At 34.8% G+C, this 25,569-nt stretch overlaps 1 protein-coding gene across 1 annotated transcript in view; it reads right to left on the bottom strand.

The window, feature by feature from the left end:
- The window catches only part of LOC131066681 (tubulin-folding cofactor A), a 38,729-nt gene extending 13,674 nt beyond the window's left edge, over positions 1-25,055 (bottom strand). Inside the window, exon 1 of the mRNA XM_058001509.2 lies at positions 24,610-25,055. The gene's annotated coding sequence lies outside the window, so the exon portion shown is untranslated. The remainder of the gene's footprint in view (positions 1-24,609) is intronic.
- Positions 25,056-25,569: the final 514 nt, after the last annotated feature.

Raw genomic sequence — 25,569 nt, 5'->3', positions numbered from 1 at the left:
TATCGTGCTCATTTCTTGAGTGACCGTTAGGGCATCAAGATTTAGATAGCATTTCTGGAGAATTTGCAATCTTGGCAATAGGACCAGTTGAAGTTCCTGCAAGTTCCTTGTTCGTTGCTTATTTCTACCTCAATTCGTGCAGACTGGAGTTGAAGCCTGTGAACGGTTTGTCCATCTATGGAGAAGGAATCATATGGCATCTTGAAGGTGCTAATAAATGACTACATATCTGATTGCAGTTTGTTCTTCTGGGTGAGCACATCATCATAGAATAGATGAGGTTGGCATATCTTGCTGAGAAGTAGATTGCCCTCATCCATTGCATCTTTGATGTCCTTCTGGGCCTTCTGAAGTTCTAACCGAAGCTCATTCAACTTCTTCACCAGGGCAGTGTTCAGAGCCTTTTGATGTTCTTTCTTGGCATTTGCCTTTGCAGCCTCTTCTAGGCTCTGCACCTGATCATCTACAACTGTACATAGGAGCTTCAATTGTGTCAGTGAGGAATCAGTACTGAGGAGGTTTGTACCAGGTATCAAACCGGTAAGAGTGTCCACCGCAACTTGGATCACATCTTGCTCCTTCTTCCTCCTTATCACTTTTAAGTGTTCTTGAGCAACCTTAATGCTCTGTAGCAGCTCCATTTCGTTTGCAGACTGGAGGTCAATAGGACTAGTGAGGTCAGCCGAACTCCTCTTCCTCTTTTCTCTTTTCCTCCTCTTTATTTTTCTTCTCATCCTCTTTTCTCTTTTCCTCCTCTTCCTCCTTCTCATCCTCTTCCTTTTTCTTCTCCTCTGCTTGCCTCTTTGCTTCCTCTTTTCTGTCCTCTGCTTCCTTTTGCTTCTCTTCCTGTTCTGCCTGTTTTCTCGTCTTCAACCTGTTTCTTCTTTCCTTCTGTTGTTGATGGGTCATCTGGAGTAACATCCTCTACATCCAGAGCGTCGACATCAATAGTGTCTATTGGTTCAGTAACCGGGTTTCCTTCATTGTCAAATACCTCATTCGGTTTCTTGATTTCCGGTTCCTTTTCAGCTTTCCGGTTTGCCTCAGATACTTGATGCAATCTCACAGCGGCTTTGGTATGAGAGTGAGTATCTTTTATTTTAGAAAATATATATCAATTTTCCTTCTAATGTCATTATATTTTATTTCTTGTGACCATTGTAATTTGACTTTTTGATGTAATAATGATTCTTGGGTGGATGTAAATGATTGAAAGGGTGATTCTTTTTATACTTTATTTAAACACATAATTTTTGAAAATTTTAAGTTAAAATGCATAACAATTCATTGAAAAGGGATTGACTTCAACCCATCAAAACACTTGAACTTAAAACTTAAAAATTGAAATTGACAAACATAAAATTAGATCTTTAAAATATATAATATTGAAAAGCATTTGGAAATAAATTTTATTTTATTTTTTAAATAAAATATGATTCAATCTAATCATTTTATTCTATCCCTTCTAATCATTGTAATTATATCTCTCCATGTAATAATAATTCTTAAATGGATATAAATGACGTAAAGAATAATGCCTCATTTATACTTGATTTAAAAACATAATTTAAATTTTTTAGCTTAAATACACATAAAAACAAATTATAAAAGGATAGATTCCAACTCGTTTTAAAATTCAAATTTAAAACTTAAAAATTGATCCAACAAACATAAATTTTAATTTTAAAAATATGTAATATTAGTAAACATTTGATAATATTTTTCTATAAATAAAACAAAAACAACGCCAAATTAACCAAAACAATTTATTGCCACCAAAAATACTTCGACCACATTAAATAATTCGTTGGTATGACAAATATTCCTCTACAATAAGTTTTTTCCCCACTATAATGGTGGATACCATAATACACCGAAAATAAGTTATCCTTCTATAAGCTTTCGTAAACATTCACCAGGAATGCTTCTGAAAGATAAATTTTTGTCTCTAATATTTTGAAAATAAGTTCTCCTTTGCAAACTTGTGCAAGCATTCAATAAGAATTCTCTACAGAGGTAGATTATTATTTTTTTTAAATGTAGGAATTCGTACCTATCAAACTTATCCTACCCTTTTGTTTTTAGGGATTTTGAAAGCAATAATTCCATTACATAAACGTTAATTCAATTTGTAGTAGTTTCAAATATTTTGTAAACCCTCGTATATTTTTATTTTTATAATCTAGTCCAAGTTTCAACATTTTTTCTAGTACATAATAATTTCTTGTTGGAAAGAGAGAAGTAAATAATCAAGCAATAACAAGAGTGAATAGAGGATATGGGGCAGAGGATAGAGTTTTAACTGGACCAAATCCTACTCTCTAGAAATATCTACGTACTTTACTTCTCATACACAATAAAGAAAATAGGGCTCAAGCCAATCTCTAGATAGTAGATAGTACGTTTGAGCAAATACCACTGGTTCGATTCCCATTGCCTATTTTCCTTCTTTATTATATGGAGCTAGTTCTCTTGAATCCAAGCACTAAAGTATGCAACTAAATACTTAATATACCATGGATAGCAAATAGTAGAGAAAACTCTTTAAGGAATAGGATAGGGAAGGAACCACATACCAACTATAGGCACCAACCCAACCCCACCCCAAATTCTCTAGTGATTGTCCCACCCCCACCTCTATCATATGTAGGCGTACTCATAATATAATTACAACATTTTTGTGAATTGTGTTGTGATGTTATCTTTTGGTCAAAGAATTTAATTGTGTAAGGCACAAAAATTGTTTAAATATTAATGGTCTTTTTTTATAATATGTTGAAACAAACTTAAAATGTGATTATAATTAGTTTTTATTTGAAATGGGTCAACCTTGTTGATATGGGTCAAACTTGTCGATATGGGTCAACCTTACATGCATTTAGGGTTTGAAGTGGCATAGTCTAAAATGTAATAATTTAATTTCAAATTTAGGGTCGTCCCAAGACAAGAGTAGTGGTTTGATGACAAAACATAACCTAGTAGAACTTAATATAATCTCACAAAAATTGAGGGAAAGGTAGTCCTATTTTAATGTTCTGCCTACAAGCAATGACCTTCTAAAGGCTTTTAAAATGATGCACATTTGCATTCATATTTATGATAAAGGTAGTGAGATACCTATTTTCAAAGGTAAAAGGCTCTTGCGAAAGTAGTCAATGGCGTTGCACAATTGATGTAAATTTTAAATCAAATGGTTCTTATTGACTATACTTGATTGCCACTAAGTTTCTACTCACTAACATGTTTCCTTGGTTGAAAATATTCTCATAGAAAAATTGCATATGTGATTCAATAAAATCAAGTTTCATAATGGCACACCCTTAAAAATAAATGCTTGGTCACTCACAAAAAGTTACATATACAAAGGAAAGATAAATAAGTTATTGAATTTTTCCATTTTTTTTTACTTTTACTAGTGTAATAAATAACATTCATTTGCATATAAAGGCACTTATGCAAGTAGTCGATGTAATGCACTATTGATTTAAAATTTAAATCAAATTATTTTAATTGATTGTGCTTGCTTGCTAGTAAGTTTCTACTCAGTAATATCTTTCCTTGGTTGAAAAGATGATCTCATTGAAAATTTACAATGTGGTTCAATAAACTGTAGTTGTATTAAGACTCGGCCTTAAAAAAAGATGCTCAGTCATTCATAAAAAATTACCTATAGAAAGGAAATATAAATTAACTCATAAAAAAATTTCAAGCTTTTTGAACTTTTATTAGTTTAACCACTTTAATATTGAAATAAGATTTTCCTTTAAGACTTAATTATTAAATGCAAACCAACATTTGTCACTACATATGAATTCAAAATCTTTTAAGAATAACTTGTTATTTCGAGCCTTGGTATTCTTAAGATGATACGGTGGCCTATGAGATTAATTCCATTTTGAACATCCCAACAATGAGTATTGATATTAAGATCATATTTTATTGAGGCATTGTGTACCATCTATTTTTCTTCCATATTTGTTTACATTGTTAACAAGTTAACAAAACTCCCATTTTCCTATTCTACATATTAGAAAGATTCTACCCGAGGTGTAATAACATAATATTTTATCCATCTTTATAATGGGGTTCAATGTATATTCCATTATATACGCGGTAAATACAAGTTAAATGCATTCATCCCGTGTTTTAGGTTCATGTATAAAATAAATTTGAAATTGTAAGTGTTTTTACTTCAACAAGAAATCATCTAAATCTTTCAAGAATAACTTCTTGTTTATAGCCTTGGTCTTCCTAGTATGATAGGGTAGCCTCTGAGTTTAATTCCATTTTGAGCATTCCAACAATGAGCATTGGCATTCAAATCATATTTCATTGACGTAGTGTGTTCCCTCTATTTTTATTCCATAGTTTGCTTACATTGTTTTTGATTAAGGAAAATCAGGTTTTAAGGGACCCGAAACCCGTTTACATTACGATAGATGAACAACAAAGAAACAAGAGAAGATAAGACCATGACAAAACAGCTGCAACAAACCAGCACAAAAACCAGCAACAAAAGGACAACAAAGAGCCAGCGCCAAACTGGCGTCCAAAACCCAGCATTACAAGTCAAATGAAGACTTTTATAGACTCCTCAGCATTCTGAACCAAAAGCATCATGGCCTTAGCAGCTTCTCTCATATCATTGTTCTCTTGTTTCAGCTGAATGTCCTTCGTTTTTGTCTCCATATCAGTGGTGGTCTACCTGGTCCTTCGCCTAGAGATTTGATGAGTGGAGCTGGAGGTCGGTATATATTCAATGATTACCAAATCCTTATCCTGATTTTTCCTCTCTAAGTGATCCACCAAGGCATTCATATTTTGTGAAGAAACTCTCAAGACCTCAAGACTGTGGTTCATGAAGCTTTTCAAAGCCTTCTCAGTTTGAGCAACCCGAGTGATAATGTTATCATTATCCGCCTCAGTCTTTTCTTTTACAATTCTAATAACATCCTCCAGATGTTTCAAATCCCCTTTTATCAGGTCTTTTTCCGACCAATCCTGCATCTCAATTTCATCCTCAGCTTCACTGATTTCCACCTCCTCACTCTTTTTCCCCGGATTTGTTTCCTTAATCAAATTGTGTATCGTATTTTTCAAGTCCCTCTGTTTGCTCTAAATGCTTGTTATGTTGTCAATAACCCACTTCTGGAGATTGAAAGACTCCAGTGTGCAATTTCAGGCAGTATTCAAAATAGTATTCGTCGAATCCCTACCCTGCTCAGTGCTCACGGATTTAGGGTTGTCTTCCTCCATTGAGTTCGAGGCGACATTCCTGCTATCCGAACCCGTAGGGTTAGAATCAGGGTTTTCAGAATTGGCATCTTTTTTCCCTTCCTCCTCTTCTCCAACGTTCTCTTCCTTCTCACTCTCCATTTTTGTCTCAATGTCCTTCCCCTTTTCCTCCTCCAAATCATAATTCACCACTGTGTCCACATTATCAATGTCAACTCTCCCTTTTTTATGGGTAGGGGCATTAGACAGGTCATCATCAGACTCGGAATCATTACAACTCTCAGAAACATGTGCATTAGTTACCAGGTAATCATCCTTGCTAACCCTAGCTTTTTCCTTCGAGTGTTCGTAAATGAGCAAAATAAGCCCCTAATGGGCTATGGGGTAAGATTTGGGCTTTCTAGCGTGGTCAGTCAAGCTCTCATTCAAGGAAGAAGCTAAATAAAAGGGTAGAGAAATTTCAACCCCATGACGGAAATGATTGAGAATTGCAAAATGATAATTGTAGACTTTAGTAAATCTACCATCAACAGTAAGGAATCCCATCAAAACCCTTAAACACTTTCTGCCAAAAAGACACTACCTGCTGGGGGAGGTAGGAAGAGACGTTGTCTTTCTTGGCAAGTTGCGCCTTCTCATCCTCAGTTTTTGGAATTTTTTAATCGCTTTAGCAACAAACTTCTAGTCTCTATAGAATTTTGTGCCCTCCCTTAACACAACTCTTCTTTTTCTATCCCACATTAGAATAATTATACCTGAGGTGTAACAACATAATATTTTATCTTTTTTATATAATGAAATTTAGTGTAAATTCTATTCTATACATGGCACAGACAAGTTAAATGTAGTCATCCCATGTTTTAGGTTCATATATAAAACAATTTAGAAATTTTAATAGTGCATCTATTTCCGTACTTGTAGATAATCTTAATGCAAATGCAATCCTTGAATTGCATCTTTTGGGATACATATTATCATTTTTGGAAACTTGGTGGCTAAAGTGGAGGGGAAGAGAGCAACATTGGTCGTTCCTTTTGGTATTAACATATGTGCTTTCAAAGCCTACCTCTTGAACCTATTGAATCTAATTAAACAAGGTTGTTGTCTTGGCTTTAAGATGTGAATACTTGATGACCCCTTCATGATAAAAAATATTTCCTTCCTCATTATGTTCACTTCTTTTAGTTGAGTGTTCAAGTAGAATGATAATCGAATTGATATGATTGAAAGTCTTGATCAACTTCAAAATCATCTTCTTATATTTCTCTTATTCATAATGTCTAGAAGAGAATGGATCTTTTCTAAACAAGTTTAGATAATAATATAACATTATTGATATGGAGTAATATTCTTCTTCATCAATTAAAGTTATATTGCGGAAAATGAAATAAAGAACAAAAAATTGCATATCAATAATAATGTTGAAACATGTTAGTTCTTCATCACCAATGAAAGAGTTCTCTATGTCATACTAATCATTATATGGTTCATCATCACGATCTTCTTTACCACTATATGGGGGGTCCCTACAAAAGCAACACCAAAATCAAGCGACTTGTTTCTTTAATAACTTTAGCAAAAAAAAACTAAAATAAATTCCAATTAGATCTTGGTTTACAAGTGCATAATTTTTTGAAATATTTCCATTTATTCTATCCCCACATTAAGGTACTTGATAGAATTCATCTTATTCATATACATACATTCCCGGTTCATAATCTTTTATGATTAGAAAAAAAAAGACATAGACAACAAGTAGAAAGAATGTCTCAAATAAAACGTTTCAGGATAATGAAAACAAAGGATTCAAATATATCATCCTGTATAATCATTCACACTTCTCAAGAGAATCTTTTTTTTTTTAAATATGTTTTCTAGATTTCCTTCCTCTTTTGATTTTTTTTCCACAAATAGCCTTGGAGTTTTTAGTCTTAATTTGAGATAGCTTTAAGATATCCTTGGAGATAAATTCCTTCACATTTTTATTAAATCTTTCTAGATATACATCCAATTATGCATCTTTGGAGAAGTTTGGGATGTTATATTTTGCACTTTTCTCCCCTACAATACCACCTAAATATTTCTAAACATGGAATGGTAGGCGGATGGAAATCTCTTTTTGTAGACTTTCAATTGATTCCAATGGCTCATTAGAGATGTCTTCCAAGGTGGGGTGGAGTGTTATTCCTCTCTAATTTTCATCATTGGTTGATTGAGAGATGGCATAATTTCTTCTCAAACTTAGAGATAGAGAAAAATTTGGCGGAGTCTAGAGAGTTCACCTTAAGAAATGTGAATCCATTCTTCAACAAGTCACCGTGTGAACTTTTCCTCTACCATTGAAATTGAATGTACCAATCCTAGAAGTTATCACTACCTAAAACAATACTATAGGATTTGTAAGGGGTTCAAAGAAATTTGTGCTCGCACACATGCTGGTAAAAATGCAAGATTCCTCCTCTTTGACATTTTCATCCAATCCTTGAAGTTTTTCAAGAGTAAATTGTGAAGCTTGGTTAAGACCAAGACATCCAAATATTCTAGAGGAAGATTATATATATGTATCTAGATTGGAGCAAACATATTAATGTGTCAAATTTGACCCCCATTATTGTGTGAATAATTGAGTGCCATCCAACAACCAAGAACACTAAGGAGGTTGATCTATATCTTTGTCAAACAAGTATGGTATTTTGAAGACTCAAGGCATAAAAGTGGTTTGGTGTGTACCACCTCAAGTGTTTTCGCTTGGATCTTTCTGAATTCTCTCACTGGTCACTAATTTGCAAGTTTTTTGATAACAAAGGATCTAAGATTAAAAAAAATAGAGTTGATTAATTTTTTTGCTAGATTAATTTCAGTAATAGGTGTAATTGGAGATGATGTGAGATTGTCTTCTTCTGATAGGAATAAAATTGGCTCTAGTCACAGTATTTCCTAGGATATTTTCAATGCATTGAGGTTCTCTCAAAATAGTTCTCTCTATCCACATTGTCATTCTTGCCTTGCTCTAGGCTCTTTGTTTCTTCACAGCCAACATGTCGATTACTTTCAAGTCCATGCTGCTTCAATGCATCCTTAAATTGATTGATGTTATTTTACTAATAAATAAGTACTTATCATTTTTTATGTTATAACCAATTTATTATTGTTTTAGGCTTTTTGTCTATCCTCCGGGTTTGGTATTTTATAGAAACTAAAAAGATGTGGGGTGTTTAAAATTTGCTGCCAATGTTATCTAGGAATCCTTATGTTCTAAATTTCATTTTTTCTAAACAATATAATAATTATAGCTTGGGTTTTGTTTAATATTCCATTGTATGGATTAATCTCACACACATCACATGAAATTATAATAATGTGATGAGTTCATATTAAGTGTGTGGTTTTATCCCATATTGGTTATACCTCTTAAGTCACTCTTTGTGAGTCTTAATACTCATGTTGAAATGAAAATATCTTCTAGAATCACATTTTGTAATAGATATTTTTTCTTAAGGAGGCTTCCCCCTTAAAGATACATGTAATACTTGTTCTAGTTTCATCATTATAAACATATTTATACCTTTTTCCAAGCAATGCGTTCTTTTTTGCATGTTATTGCTTTTGTTTGATAATACTTGTAGGTAAGATCCTCATAAGTGCTAGCTCAAGGTTGCCTTGTGCACCACTAGCAATTATTTAATGGCTTATTGTAGCTACCCAGTTTATATTCTCACCTTGCCCTTATAGGATCTTGGTGATTAAAAATGGTGAAATTAGTGGGGTATTAACCATTTTTTTTTTTTTTAAATCCTTTAATAGTGATGATTTTTTCTTCTATGGTAATGGTCTAGGTCAGAATCTTGTGTAGGGAATTCTAGAATGCCTTTAGACAACTATTGTTTTTATCAAGCACACTAAATGAGAAAGGTATATTAGAGAGTCTACATACCAAAGACAACTTAACTTAGAAATTTATTGCTTAAACCCTAGTCGTGAACATCCTTGGGCATATTTGTTTAGATGTTGGTAAATCCAAGCAATAATAATACAACGGATTAGTGAGCTTGCATTTAGATTGAAGGAATTGTGCAAGTTGTGTCTCAGTTGTTCAACTCCCATATAGTTTGCCAGTTTGTAATGTTTGAGGTGAAATTCTCACAATTATAGAGGAATTCAATAGTTTTATTTAAAAAATCAACACATAGGGTTATAGTGATATAAAAAAGTAAGGACTGCATTATTTCCAACCAATTTCCAAGTTACCCCAAGTTCACCATCTTGTCTTAGTAATCAGTTTGACATAATTTTTTGGTATTCCCTTTAGTAGCTCTAGGTGACCAAAATGGTTGGTGGTTGTAGATAGTGCAATCTGTGGGACCTTTCTTTGGAAAGGTTGGACGAATAAGTGAAAAATATATAGTAACAATCCATTGTAGTTCAACAATTGTCCAGGTTGAACAAGTTAGATCGAGTTAACTATCTTGACAATTAGTTGGTTGGCCTTAATGTCAAATATGACATCATGAACCAACGATTTCACCAATGAAAAATCAAATATGGGAACATTTCGCATTAGAAATAATAATTTCCCAAAGCAACAAACTCTCAACAAGATTCTATACACACCTAAATTGAACTTTCTTAAAGTTGATGGTGATGACCTTACACGTTAATTATACATAACAAGTAGCATTTTGTAGTTAGTCCAATTCTCGTGGCTTAAAACTACTCAATTGCTTCATTCCACTTTGAACACTTTGGCTATTCAAACTAAATTAAGACAAACTCATTCAGCTTATCATTATTGGACATGTGCTGAAAAGTTAGCAAATCAGACAAGTGGGCTTGATGATAATTTCTTCAAAAGTCATTTTTCTAGTGGCTTGAAAGAATATGATTCAAAATGTTTAGATTTATCACATTGATTGAAACTCTCGAGTCGGCTGCCAATAAATTGGCAGAGGATAAATTTACCACCCAATGCTTTTTCAAAGTCACTACAAGTTTTCCCTCAACTAACAATTTGACAACCATGATATTAGGGCAACTGCCTCACACATCTAGGTACCCAACCACCACCGCTCAAGTGCCTAACACATTAGGAAATGACTGCTTGTTGATTGGAGGGATTGTTTCGCAATTGTGCTAAGAAAAATGTTTTGGGGCATAATAAAATTTATTTCCTAGATGTGGAGGCATCTTCTTCATTTGACACATTGTATGCTTTAGAAGAAAGTCCAATTGAGGAACAAATTGAAGAGATAGGTTTGTAGTGATTCAACCATTCAAAGTTTTGTGCTTTCCTTAGCTAGAAACACCATGCCCCAAACAATGAAGGTGCTGAGATACCTCAAAGGGCATTGCTTAACCATCCTTATTGATTTTGGTAGTAGTCATAACATCATTGACCTTAGAGTTGCCAAGTAATCAAGTTCTTATGTACCTTACAACTATTATGTGGCAATGATTACCAATGTGGGCATGTTTGTTTGTAAAATAAAATGTCAAGATGTCAAGATTTCAATGTGGGATAACACTCTACAATATGACATGTTCACACTTTATTAGGAAAAAGAGACATAGTTTGAGGTGCTCAATGACTTTGTACATAGAGATCCATCTTGATGGATTTTTCTAAACTATAGATTTAGTTCTTTACTAATGGTCAACACTATGACCTAATAGGTGTGATAACATGACCTACCCACATTCATAACTCACGTCATAAATAAGCTAATCACAAAGGGGCCTTGTTGAGTACGGGATCAAGTTTTTGCTATACAAATGAGAAAAACAAATGAGCCAATGAGATCTTTGGAGTTACATTTACTCTTCAACGCACATTCATATTTGTTTGCAATACCTCAAAGATTATTGCCTCAATTCTCACAAAAATATGCAATCAAATTAATTCTAGGTAGTCAGCCACCAAACATTTACTTACATGTTGCTAATCTTATATGCCAAAAAAATGAAATTGATAAATTGTGCAAGAATTTCTTGAAATTAAGGTTATTTAGTTGAGGGAATCCTCCCCAATACTCTTGGTTCACATGAAAGAAGATTTATGGTGATTTTATGTGGACTAACGTGAACTTTTTAATTTCAATATGAAGGACAAGTGCCTTGCCCTTGTCTTCGATAATTTTTTTAGATGAGTTGCATGGGGCTCTTTTCTTCTCTCAACTTGATTTACACTTTGGCTACCATATGATTTGCTCGAGGGATGATGATATGTATGAGTAAACTTCTTCTAGCCATGAGAACTTTATGAATTTTTGGTGATGCCATTTTGCCTCACAGATGCACCATCCTCATTCTAGAGTCAAATGGATTACATTTTCTTTTCATTCCATTGGAAATCATATTGGTATTTTTTTATGACATTCTTGCTTGCAATAAGACATGGTAAGAACATCTCATGCACTTGGACAATACTTTGCAATTATTATCAAAAATTAGTTCAAGGCACTCAAAGTGTGCTTTTGGTACAATAGAGGTGGAATATCTCAACAATATTGTCTTTGTTGAAAGTGTTAAGGTTGATCCCAATAAATTCGAGGACATGCAAAACTAGCTCAAACCATAGATTCTTAAAAGTCTTTGATATTTTTTAATTCATAGAACATTATTGCAATATTAACTAAGGTTATGGCAAAATTGCGGCATGTCAAATGAGAATGTTACAAAAAAATACTTCATGTGGTTCAAAGTAGTAGAGCATGAATTTGGCATTCTCAAACATGCAATGCTAGAATTTTCAAAAAATATTATATGCTTATAATGATCTGATGCATATAAGATGAATAATGTACAAAACAATCCTTGTATATTGTGGTAAGGGATATGTAGGATTATTAAACATGTCATAATTTTATGATTTAAGGCACTAAAAGTAAATGCCCTAAGTGAACTCAATTGATTGGGTGTGAAAATGACCTAAAAGGGAACTGGTTAGGTAATGTACCTTGTTCGCATCAACACCCCTTAAGTGCAACTTAGGGGGGAGAAAGAAAAAAGGAAAAATCTCAAAGATGGGTCTTGACAATAAGGCCTAATGAGAGCTACCCATGTACAAAATATTTATCACAAATCATGAAAAGGAGAAACTTGTAGGAAGATACTCCTCCCAAAAGAGAGAATATGAAAATAAATGTACAATTGAAGGAAGGACTCAAGATGACTCTCAAGGACAACTTCCTTTGTCTTAAGCTTCAATTGAAAGTGAAGAAAATGAGTTGATGTCAATGGATTAGTAAATATGTCCACAACTTGCTCCTTAGTAGGCAAATACTTCAAATTGAGAACAACATCTTGGATGGGTTGTTAAATGAAGTGCATGTGAATCTCAATATGCTTAGTTTGTTGATGCATCATTGGGTTGTGTGAAATGTGTATGGCATTGTGATCATCACAATAAAGTAGTGACATCATCAGAAGGAAATCCATACTTGGTCATCAATTGTTGAAGCCAAATAACCTCTTAGCTAGCCAACATTGCACATTGATACTTAGCCTTTATAGACGATAATGCAATAGTTGTTTGCTTCTTGCAAGAGCATACAATTAGACTAGAACCAAGGTAGTAAATAAAACCAAAAACTAGACTTTCGATCATGAAAATCACTAGCCTAATATGATTTAGAGAAGACCACAATTTGAGAATCTCTTAATATATAGTGAATTTCAAAATGAGATGTGCCTTAGATATGCCTCAGGATATATTTGGCTGCCTTCCAATGATACTCACAAGGCTCTTGAAATAAATGAGAGTGAAGTCCAACTTCAAAGAAAATATCATGATGATTGTGTGTCACGTACAAACAATTTTCAACCATGTTAAGTCTTTAAGGCAAATGAAGGGAATGCTTATCTTAGAAAATAAAATTCTCATAGAAGATTTAAGAAGAAGAAGACTAGGGAAGAAATGCGGAAGCCCAACATCTATCATATCAAACTGCACTATCAATGCTTTGTAGACAACTTGGATTATGGAGGTTCAACTACCCATGAGAATTAAATCATACACATAATCACAAAAATCAAAAGATTCTCTCCATGTCTTTGAGTGTACACTATTGGATCAGAATGGCAATACAAAAAAAACTAGAAGCAATCAAGAAACTATTCATCTTCTCATACCAAGCTCAAGGGGCTTGTTTGAGACCATATATTGAACAACAAATCTCACAAAAAAGTGAAGATACCTAAACAAAACTTAGAGGCTACTCCATGTAAATCTCCTCATGAAGATTGCATGCAAGAAGACCTTGTTCACACCCATTTGATAAATCGACCACCCTTATGATGTAGCAAGAGAAGGTACAAAATGAATAGAATCCATCTTGCAAATAGGGGCAAATGTCATAGAATAATCGATGCCCTCAACTTGTGAAAAATTATTAACCACAAGATGTGCCTTGTATTTACCAATGGTCTCATGTGTTACTTTTTTAATGTGGTACACCCACTTGGATTGAAATTAATTTATTCCCTTAGGAAAGGGTTCAAGATCTAACATGTGATTTTTCATGAAAGAAGAATACTCCTAGATTATAACACTATCCCACTTGGGATACTTGCAACATTTGAAAACCTTTGAAAAAGTACTTTGAGAATATATAGAATCTCCAACTAAAGGTCCAACGTCCTCAAGAGTAATGCAAGCACAATGAGGCAAAGACTGCACATTAGGTGGCGCTGGTTCAAGACCATCATCATCATTAGCCTTAAAAAGCAAAGTTTCCTCAAGTGATGAAGAAGGTAGAGGAGGTAGAGATGAAGTGGCTGATGATCTATTTATCTATGCGTAACGCTCATCAAATTGGGCATCTCACTAAAAGAAGATAACTTGATTGATAAGATTAGACACCCTGTAAGCCTTTGTATCCTCGCTATAGCCAACAAAATCAAAGGTTGATTCGTCTCCACAAACTTATGCTTACCATCTAAAATGAATGTCCAAGCCTCACTACCAAATGCTTTAAGGAAGGATATGTCAAGCTTGACATGAGACCAAGCCTCCTTGGGAGTCCTATTTCACATTTCCTTGTGGGGCATATAATTCCAAATGTAGTTAGCACAAGTTGTAATGTCCATTTTTCCATAGATTTATATGAATAAAAGGGAATTTAATTTAATTATTTAACATTATTGCCTAAAGTCTAATTAAAAGGTAATTTAAATAATTAACAAATAAAGTGATTTTAGGAAATTGAGATTAATTTAAGTCACTCGATTAATCCAAGGAACTGCCAAATAATATTATAAAATGAACCTTGGGTTTGGGGATGAAGGAAGGGATTTATGATTTCTTAAATTAATATATGTGAGGAGTTTCTCACATTTGCAAGCTTATGATTGAAAACCTGAGAACATCATTTTCAATAGTGGAACTATCTGTCCTAGGTGATCTTGGAGGAGTCACCACTTAGGCTTTTCAACTAGTGTGTAAGGTTGGAAGTTTTGCATAATAAAAGTATTTGTATATTCAGAATATTATAAAATTATTACCATTGAAAATTTAAATATCACTACTCAGTGATAACATTTTGGTAATACTCAGAATAAAATATTTCAATATTCATATTGTTGGAAAATAAGCTAAAATTTGAAACAAATAAATTATCAGTGTGCAAATAATTAAACTAATGTCTAACGTCTTTAATATTACTCTAGAAGCTAAAAACATCATAAAGGATATTGTTTTATATTGCAACACTTTACCAAGAAAATTATTGTAATGATCCTATAATTCCCTTCTATTTCTTGTACGGTGGCGCAAGAAAATATATGGGAATATTATTCCATCGGAAGTTTATAATATTGAGCAGATTGGCGTGGATAGCCTCCATGGATTGCATGGGTTTCATTTTAGTGTTGGTCTGAGCACTTTCTGTGCGTGGCCATTCACGTGATTTCATCCGTGAACCTGGTAATGATACCGGAATGCCAAGAAGAGGTATATATAGCAGTTCGAAGCGCTTCCTGTTGTAGTGGCATGATTTTCCCAATGCCTTGAATCTGGAATCGATTCACTATCTGCAAAATTTGGTGTCAACTCAATCATTGTGCAGGTTGAATGGTTCATTTAGCAGTCATCTCATGGTTGTGCTTATTCTGAGAAGCTATTGTCTTATGGACTGTTATATGTACTCTGAACATTAGAATACCCATCTCCAGCACTTGAAGTGAAGGTTAGCCTGTTTCATTACTGTTCCTGTAATTCTTAATTTTCTTTGGCTAATAAAGAACTTGTCATTTCAGTTATTTGCCGAATATAAATCTTGGTTGTTCAATCAGTATTCTGATCAAAGAAAACTTTTTTATCAAACATTTGATGTCACTCATACAAATCTGGAAAAACAAACTTCTGCACTTTCAAGACACCTGTTTGACGAAAATATTCTGAATGAAAAGTTGAAAATCCTTCGGTATCTTACAGACTGCTTTAGCCTAAAAATGGGTGCCATTGACCTAGAATAAATCATACAATTGGCCATCTCCAGTGAAGTTCTTTTCTTTATCTCAGCCGCATCATTCTTTAGAGAAGTGTAAGGAACATTGTGCTGATGTTGAATGCCATGTTCATTGCAATAACATTGAAATACTTGGTTCACATGCTACCCCCACCCCACCCCCCCACCAAAAAAATAAAAAATAAAATTACTTGTACATATTTGTCAAAAAAAGAAAAAGAAAAATAACTGCTTTTCCATAAATGCTTTGAAGGTCCTATAAGTGGTAAAAACCTCTTTCCAGTACCTAATAAGATACATTGATGTGTGTCCTAAGAAGTTATCAATAAAGGTGAACACATACTTGGCCCTTGAAAATGGAGTTAGAAATGACATAAGATTACTATGAGTCAACTTGGGGTTGCCTTGGCATGAGAAGCCTTACCCTTGAAAAAGGGTTCCTAACGATGTTTGTCAAGTACACAACCTCGACAAACTCCCTCAATGTAGGAAATCATGGGAAGACCAATCACCAAATCCTATGTGCCCAATTGTTGGAGAGACCTGCAATTCAAATGACCAAATCATTCATGTGAGGACTTGCCCCAAGAATCAGTATATGCAATGAGGGATGATCCTCAAGAAAACTCAAAACCGTCAAACTTATACAAATGGAATCCACGACCAACACTCCTTGTAGCAACAATCATTTCAGGCTCCTGTAGCTCACAAATGGCTATATCATCTGGTATAAACTCCATTCTCTTTCTCTCACCAGAATGATAAATCTAATAGATAAAAAGTAGGCTAGTAGAAATCTTGGAACAAAGAGCACATCATTGATGCACCCATTGCCCAACTATACTACACCTAATCCCAAACAAAAATTGTGAAGAGTCTCCCATTGTAATTTGAGAAGTACCCATATCAGAAAATGAACAAAGTAGATCATGATAATGGGTCAAATGGTGAGAAGCACCCGACTTAAGTGTCCAGTAATGTAAAAATGAACCTTGCGAGATCAATGCAGAAAGGGATTTCCCCTTGTGGAAGAGGGCTTGAGATAGGGATCTTATGTTGCTGCATAAATTTACCTAGGAAGAGGGCTTGAGATGGGGATCTTATGTTGCTGCATAAATTTAGCTAAAGCCTCTAATCTTTGGCAACATTTGGATTCATCATGACCAAGATCACCACAAAAAGAGAAATAATCACTTGACTTCTTCTTTGTCTTAATGTAGACCTATCGAACTTAGAAGTATAGGAGGGTGATCCATCAGACTTAGAAGAATTGGAGGAAGGTGTAGGCTTCTCATAGTTCTTCAACTTCTGTTCGAAGGTAAGATCACCACTTGAATTAGATTCTATCTTGGGCTTCCTCTTATTCTTACCTTTGCTCTTGTATGATTGAGTCATCAATGCTTGGTTCTTAGACCTAGAAAGTGCATCCGATTGACTTAGCTTGGCCTTTTCCCTAGTAAAAGACTCACAAAACAACTCAAAGGTGGGCATTTTAAAATTCAATCTCTAAGGCATTTATTGTAGAATAGAAAGTAGATGAAAACTCTAGAATTGGGCCCTTCAACTTAGAGAAAATTAAGAAGTTGCATTCTTTATCAGTTTCATCACATCCACAACCTTTCAACTATGATAATATCAATATCAACTTCACAAGAAAGTCTTCAAGAGGAAAATGATTTGGAGAGAGTGATGTCAAATCTACTTGTAATTGTAAAACACATAACTCATTAATATTGCCAAACAATTCATCAAATTTGCCCCATATTTACTGAAGTGTAGTGCGCTGTGCAATGTGAAATAACAAGTCATTGGCTATATGCAATCTTATGAGCTCCATTGTTCTATCTAGGTCATTCTTCTACAAAAAAATTTCATACTTCTGAGTGAATTTAGGTGGTTTGTTATTTAACATGTGCTGAAGTACCTTAGAATGTTATAGATTTTGTAGGCATTATTTATGGCGAACTTGGAAAAACCTTTCCCAGTGTAATCTCCCCTTTCCTAGTTTCCCTAGAATTTGCCCTAAAATCATAATTTCATAAATTAGGGTTAGGGTTATATCTTAGTAAGTAAATATATCTTTAGTAATGCCATCTTGGATTTGAATCTTGTAGTCATAACATAAGCACTATCAATAATGTTATACAAGCATAATAGGGTTTGGAGGAAGAGACATGATGTGTCCACCCGAAGCCATTTCCACACTAAGCCCAAGAGTGGATGTCTACCAGAGCCCTCTTGCTTGCTTTTACCCCAATGATGACTCATCTCCTTAAAAACAATTGCCATCTTATGGAGTTGGAGGGAGGTTGTAAGGTGGGTCACTTGATTGTGTATGTGCTCACTTTGCCCTAGGCCGCAATGGTCCCTCTAGGACAACCTACTTATGAGCTTGCTTGCCACCCTCCTCTTACACCTCAAGCCCTCTCTTGCAAGGTGGATTTCAGATAGTATGTGTACCTATTCTCATCTTCCCGAAGACACATGCCCTCTTGCAAGATTGAGGGGAGGCCCTAAGGGAGTTCCTTGACTCTGTAAGCGCCCTCTTGTGTAATGTCCCTTTCCGCCTAGCCCGATATTAAAATAATATTTGCTAGCCTTTATTATTCCCGAAGGCTAAAGCAAGGAATTAATGAGGGAATAAAAGTTATTTAATTAAATATGGTGGAGCGCTAAGTAAAAGACTAATGTTAAGTCATATTTAATTAATATCAAGGGGCCACCTAATGATAATGATAATGGGGCAATTTTCACACAAGCGATTTAATTATTTGAAGGCCCAAGTCGAAATAATAAATTAATGATGGGCAGCATATTTAATGGGGTGGCTTATACTCAAATTGAAATATTAATATTTCAATGTAAAAGTCGTTTGAGGGAAGAATCATATAAAAGGGAGATATTGAAGGCGTAATTTATTATTGATTACTCATGGTTATCTTCCTTCATCGAGGAGACTTTTCTCTCAGCATCGCAGTCTTGAAGCAAATGCCCTAGGATGACACCTCTAGAGGCTGGTGATTTGGACATAGCCCCAGATCATCAAAATTGGAGAATTCATTGTCCAGATTGGAGGATCAAAGAATCAGATTTCGAGGTTCAGTTTGTCAAGTTGCAGGGTTTTATATTTTTGCAGGGTGATACCAATCATTTTCATACACATTGCTGGAAGGTACGATATATTGCAGATCAAAGGCATCTTATTCAAAGATCGCAGCATTGGGCCTCTTCGTTGTAGCAGTCTGTAGCTACAACATTCAGCCCGTAACACATTTGCTTGAGAAGGGAATCACAGCCTCTACAATGCACTGGATTAATCTTTGGAGGTCGATCCTATTGAGTTTGTGGTCTTCAATATTGATGGGTGATTCAAGGTGAAAGCAGCTTGAGAAGGGAATCACAGCCTCTACAATGCACTGGATTAATCTTTGGAGGTCGATCCTATTGAGTTTGTGGTCTTCAATATTGATGGGTGATTCAAGGTGAAAGCAAACACGGGCGTAAGCTGTATGTGATGTTCTGTAATTTTTGGTTATTTTCAGCAGTGTAAATATTGTAATAATCATTGGATTTCTCTATCTCGATAATAATACTTGAGAAGGTTTAAGTTTCTTTGCAAAATTCAGTTTTGTATCCTTCCTTACAAATTCTTTTTGTTGCATGCACAAGCATATTCATGTCATGACATAAATCTCAAACATACATTTAAGACAAAACCATAAACTCCATTAAAAATCAGAGGAAAGGATATTTCAGTGGTATCAGAGCCACAATCCTGCCAGCTTGTGAGGTGACAGCATGTGGATCAGTTAATATTTCTTAGTGGGAACTAGTTGCATGCAGCTTTGAATTGATTCTATGAACCCTCGAGAGATTGGTCCACACAGATATTATACCAGGTGTACAGCAGAACAACAGGAAGAAGTAGAAGAACAAGATCCCTTGAACATGGCAAAACAAAAAACTGAAGGTGGAAATGGTCAGCCTAATATACAGGATGTATTGGGTCAGTTGGTTCAACAACAACAACAGATGATGCAAACCTTCATGCAATCACAACAAATTTTGAATGCAATCGGTAATTTGAGGATCCAACAGCCGCAGGCACAAAATCAAGACGGTGAAGGTAGCGAGATAGGTTGTGAAAATCCTGATGGAGCAGCCTCTAATTTTGTTAGGACAGCAAATACAAGGTTTGATCGGCCACTTCGTCCTACAATCTTGCCAAGAAGAAATGAAGAGAAAGAGGTACCCAAGGAAGAGGTAGAAGAGACACATATTATGGATGATGTCATGGCTGCATATGATGATTATTGGCACTTCTAGATCAAGTCAGGGGATTAATTAATCTGAATCAGTTCATGAATCACCGAAAAGATAAGGCCAGATTCAGATTGGAAAGGCAAGATAGAGGGCCTAGAAGGCAAACTAGACAAGGCACTCAACCCAAGGAATACAAGGAAGCTTTGAATAAGGTTCTTTTACCGACTTTTGATGGTAGCAATAAGACAAGTGCTAGAGCCAAGGTGCATAAGTTGGATACATTCTCATCACTCAAACCAATGGAGGAGGATAAAGCTATACAATTTGCAACAATGCATATGGAGGAAGTAGCTGATGATTGGTGGCACCATGGATTAGTGTCTCAGGATCACGACATGATACATTTCTATGAGGAATTTGTAAACAAGTTGATTACACATTTTTGACAGGAAAGATTTAGAAAGTTTATGATGCTCTATCATTTTTGGAGTTGGCCTTTGATGACAAGAAGGTTCCTCGGGCTAAGGATATGATGCAAAGTTGTCAGGGCATTCTCAAGGCACTTAAAGATAACCTCCAACATTCCTAGAATCAACAAAAAATGTATGCAGACAAGCATCAAGTTGAGAGGTCATTTGAGATCGGGGACTTAGTTTTCTTGCACCTACAACCATAAAGGCAGTCTACATTGAAGAAAAGTTTTGTGGAAAAACTCAAGCCGCATTTCTATGGGCCCTACCGGATACTGAGGAGAATTGGAGAGGTTGCATATGAATTGGAGCTTCCAGAGGGCAGCAAAATCCATAATGTATTTCATGTTTCATGCCTCAAGAAGGCATTGGGCCAGCATACAGCTTTGTCTCTAGAGCTACCACCTCTTGACGAAGAAGGAAATTTGGCCCTAGTTCCTGACAGTATTTTCCATATGAGGAAGAGAAAGTTGAGGAACATAGTGATCTGTTAATATCTGGTCAGGTGGAGAGACTTACTTGTTGAGGATGCAACTTGGGAAGGAGAACAGATTCTGCAGCATCCCAATTTGCGATTGCTAGAGGACCAACAATCTCGAGAAGGGAGGATTGTAATGTCCCTTTCCGCCTAGCCTAATATTAAAATAATATTTGCTTTCCTTTATAATTTCTGAAGGCTAAAGCAAGGAATTAATGAGGGAATAAAAGTTATTTAATTAAATATGGTGAAGCGCTAAGTATAAGACTAATGTTAAGTCATATCTAATTAATATCAAGAGGCCACTTGATGATAATGATAATGGGGTAATTTTCACAAAGGCGATTTAATTAGTTGAAGGCCCAAGATAATAAATATTAATGATGGGCGACATATTTAATGGGGTGGCTTATACTCAAATTGAAATATTAATATTTCAATGTAAAAGTCATTTGAGGGGAAAATCATATAAAAAGGGGGCTATTGAAGGCTTAATTGATTATTTATTACTCATGGTTATCTTCCTTCATTGTGGAGATTTTTCTCTGAGCATCATGTTCTGACCTAATCACACATCACCCCATTCCAAACGGGGACACCCTACATTTTTGTCCACTTTGTCTTTTGGTGGTTTGGCAGTAGTTTCTTCGAATCTCCGCAGGTCCCTAAGTGTTTTGGCAAATTTTGGCTAAGTTTGCAAGTGTTTTGAGGAAATTTGGCTAAGTCTGGAAGCATGTATTGTCTATTTTAGGGTTTTTACCCTTCAGACTTAGAAATGAGGTCAGTAACCTAGGGTTATGAGAAATCTGAGCAAAGCATTGAAATGAGAAGCCTTCAAGGAAGCTACCAATGAAATTTGAGCGAATTCTGAGGGCTTACTATTTTTTAGTAAGTTTCATTGCATCTTGGATTGTAACAAGCAACAACATATGCAAATTTGAAATAACAACTTTTACATCTTTGTAGCAGAAAAGGAGGGAAAAACTATTTTTTTTTTTTAACGTCAAATAATTGATATGAAATTAGATCTTAACTGAAAACTTGAATTAAACAAAGTTTTATGCTATAAGCAAAAAATAGTAGATACAATTGTAACTTTACCATTTCAGTTTAAATGAAAAGAGAGGTTTAGAAAAATACATTTTTCTAGAAGCCACAATTTTGAAATTTCATAACTTTATCAATAGACCAATGAGGAGAGAAAGTATCATCAGGGTGCTTTTCCGCCCAACCACAGACTTACTAGTTCTCGGTGCCATATCCTACTGGATTGGTCCGACCCTTCGCAGGGAGGTAATAGAAAGTCTAATTCATGCCATCTAAACTGGTGGATAATCCTACACAGATCCCTAGTTGGTCATACACCATAGGCTACCCCTAAATAGCATGACCTCTGACTAGGTCGTGTATCTGGATTAATGAACTGGTTGACACTAATTCAAGTAGCTATTGTTCATAACATTACTCGGTCGAATTTGAATTCCTTAAGGTGTTCAAGTTATTATGTATGTCTCTAAGCTAACTGCATTCTAACTCTATAAGGCTCATTGGCTGTCATATATGCTTGGACCCAAGTTTCCCATTTTGATCAACAAACTCGAGATGACTTATACTCTTATAATGTAACCTTTCTTTGATAGAACCCTAGATTAATTTAATATGGAATTTATACTTGTGCCCTTGATCTAGCAACCTGCTCTCTCACGAGTACAACAATTGAATAGTTCATATTTCACACAGTCTCAATGTTGTTTACACAAGAGAAGTAACCCATACTTGGCCTTTATTACTGCCATTAAGTTGCATATGATGCCCTTTTTCACACATGAATATTACATGAAATACCAAATAGTCAATAGTTCTCCATAGTCTGGCATGATTGATTGAATTAGCCAGTACTCTACTTCATCGTGAGGTTAAAGGCCTTATTTTATTTTAGATGTAAATTGTTCCCTTCTAGTTTTATTGTAGCATGGTTTAAACCGATAAACTCACCTTAGTGTGGAAAAGATGAGATAGACAACAGGCTGCTATCTCCCTCATCAGCCTTAGCTTCTATGTTCTGTATGTATTATGAGCATTTGTGCTGCTATTGTACCGTCCAGTGAAACTATATATTTTTGTATGAATGCCAAACTGCATTAGGAAGCAGTGAAGCTATGTATTTCTATACATGTGACTATTTGCATTAAGTAGCACTATAAGCTCCCTTGTCTATCAAATCCTTTTGCACTACGGTAAGTTTACTAAATGTCTAAGTGCACCTGGAGTATTTATTATGCTCAACTGCATTAATGAGTACTGAAATACTAATATTGCCTGTTGTTTCTTACCAAACTGAAGATAAATTAACCATCTTGACAGATGCTCTAGTATGAGCACCTCCTTGGCCCAAAGGTTTTCAAATAGCTGCAATCACACTTAAATGTGAAATCAAAGTTCCACCCTTCTTGGCTGCAACTTAAGGTTCTAGGGCATAGTTCTAGAAACAAGTGAGTTTTAACTTAAAGTTGACCATATTTGTACTCACATAGAGACTCATGTCTCATAATAGTGTTAAATGATTTTAGTTAACAACACTAATTTTCATATAAGGTTTTTGTTTTATCCTTCTCATAAATCATTGCATAAGGTATTGGAGAATACAACTAACTCCTTAGATTAGGAAAGGTAAATAATTTAAGAGCCGTCAACTGCTCATAAAATCTTAAGTTTTAAATGATCATCATGCATGACATGTCTCTGCTATCATTGCAATGACTGAATGTATTTTCTTTATAAATGAAATGCTAACTGCATTATGGGTACTGCTGTTATGCCCTTACACATTTTCTTTCCTAAACTAGGGTTTTAGTTTTCAACACATGCTAGAGAAGGTTAATCCCAATTTGAAGGATCAACCTCACTGCTGTGATATTTTTCAGATTTGGATAATTCTGAGACAACTTAAAATAAGAAGGTGAAATCTTCATAATACAAGTCTTCTTTGGTATGCATACCCTCATTTCTAAGTGGTATTATTCTGCATATCTTTAACCAATTATGCTCTCCAAAGTTTTTGGGTTATAACCCACACACATATACATATACGTCTATATGTATCGTGTAGTTTCAGATAGTTAGGCATATATGCCTATCTTACACATTTTCGAAATAAGAATCTAAACCAACCTTACTGTACTTTCTCTATGTACATCTTATTTACTGAATCAATAAACACAATGCATCATATAGTTCCAACAGTCAAGGGTTTTGATTTTTATTTTTTATTTTTTATTTTTCAACCCCTATGAATGCTGCTGCAGCTGCACTAAATTGCAGTCTACTCAACCTTTTCAAAATTCCCTTGGATGCATTTATAATTTGAATACATTTCCCATAGATTATAAGGGTTTCAATGTAGTCAAACACAGTTTGAAATAACTGGTTGTATCAAACATTTAAGAATTTTACAAATCTTTCATTCCCAGCATTTCTGTTTATTACACACTGTTCATGCATTTACAGCTTAGTTTAGCAGAATACAAAAACGTATACTCATTTTAATTCTCCAGATTCATCATTAACACAGTCATACTGTAAGGAATAAACGGTATGAATCTATGTTGCTTTTCTTTTACTTATTTTCCTTATTTTCCAGCTTAGAAAGAAAGAAAAAATAGCTCATAGCCCTACTACGCAGGTTTAATTGCAACATAACCTGGATAATGAGGGAAAGGCGACTGGTTATGGCTTCCTTGCTCAGCGCCTTAGCTCTGTAACCCTTTTGCACTTGCACAATGCAGAGCTCCTATTTTATTTGCAGAAAATAACTCCAAATCTCCAGAAATGTGTATGGCTTCTTCCCAAAGAAGTATCGTATTCTTTTTATCAAATGAAAACTATATATGTCACATAACATGAGAGGGTTTTCCCAAACAATTTCGCCCTAATTCCTTGTATTTCCTCCGATTTTTCCTTCCAAGAAGGATCACGCCAAAGATGCTAGCAAGCCCTACACAAAAAACATGCCTCCAAAATCCATGTCTTCCCGGAGAAGCAATAGGTCACGCAAAAGGCCTTCTTTCCTTCCGAAGTTTCTAGAAGAGTCGAGTTGCTTTCATTTCCCGTTTTATTCATTCACTTTGAATCAATCTCAATAAAAATTAAACATATGTCGTGTTTCCCTTGCCCATGCTAAATTATATTATGCCCGATAAAAATATTGAAGTGACATTGAGATAAGCATAGGATTTATACAAAATTTGATACCTTTGCTAAAACCAATAGAAGCTTTAGCGGTTTTCAAAAATTATTTAAGTTAAACTAATTTAAATATAAAAGCCCCCCTTTTATATAATTCGCTTTATATTAAAAATAGCCATAATAGAATCGGCTAATATTGAAAAAATGGACCTTTTGTTGAAAGAGCATAAGCAAAATAAATATATGAATTTATATATCCTATGTATACATGTCTATGTGAGCATGTATATGGGTGTATTTATCTTGGTATTGATTACTTACATATATATAGACACACACACACACACATAATAGATAAATTAATAATGATAACAAATTAACTTGGAAACCAATCAATGACTTAGAGTCATGAAACCCAAAAACCTCTAAACAGACCAATTAGGGTTACTTGATACGATAGGCTGACGAAAATAAC

This window comes from Cryptomeria japonica, chromosome 3, assembly GCF_030272615.1.
Source record: "Cryptomeria japonica chromosome 3, Sugi_1.0, whole genome shotgun sequence".
Classification (NCBI taxonomy): domain Eukaryota; kingdom Viridiplantae; phylum Streptophyta; class Pinopsida; order Cupressales; family Cupressaceae; genus Cryptomeria; species Cryptomeria japonica.
The sequence above is the reverse complement of the archived record's forward strand: the minus strand, read 5'-3'. Positions and strand labels throughout refer to the sequence as shown.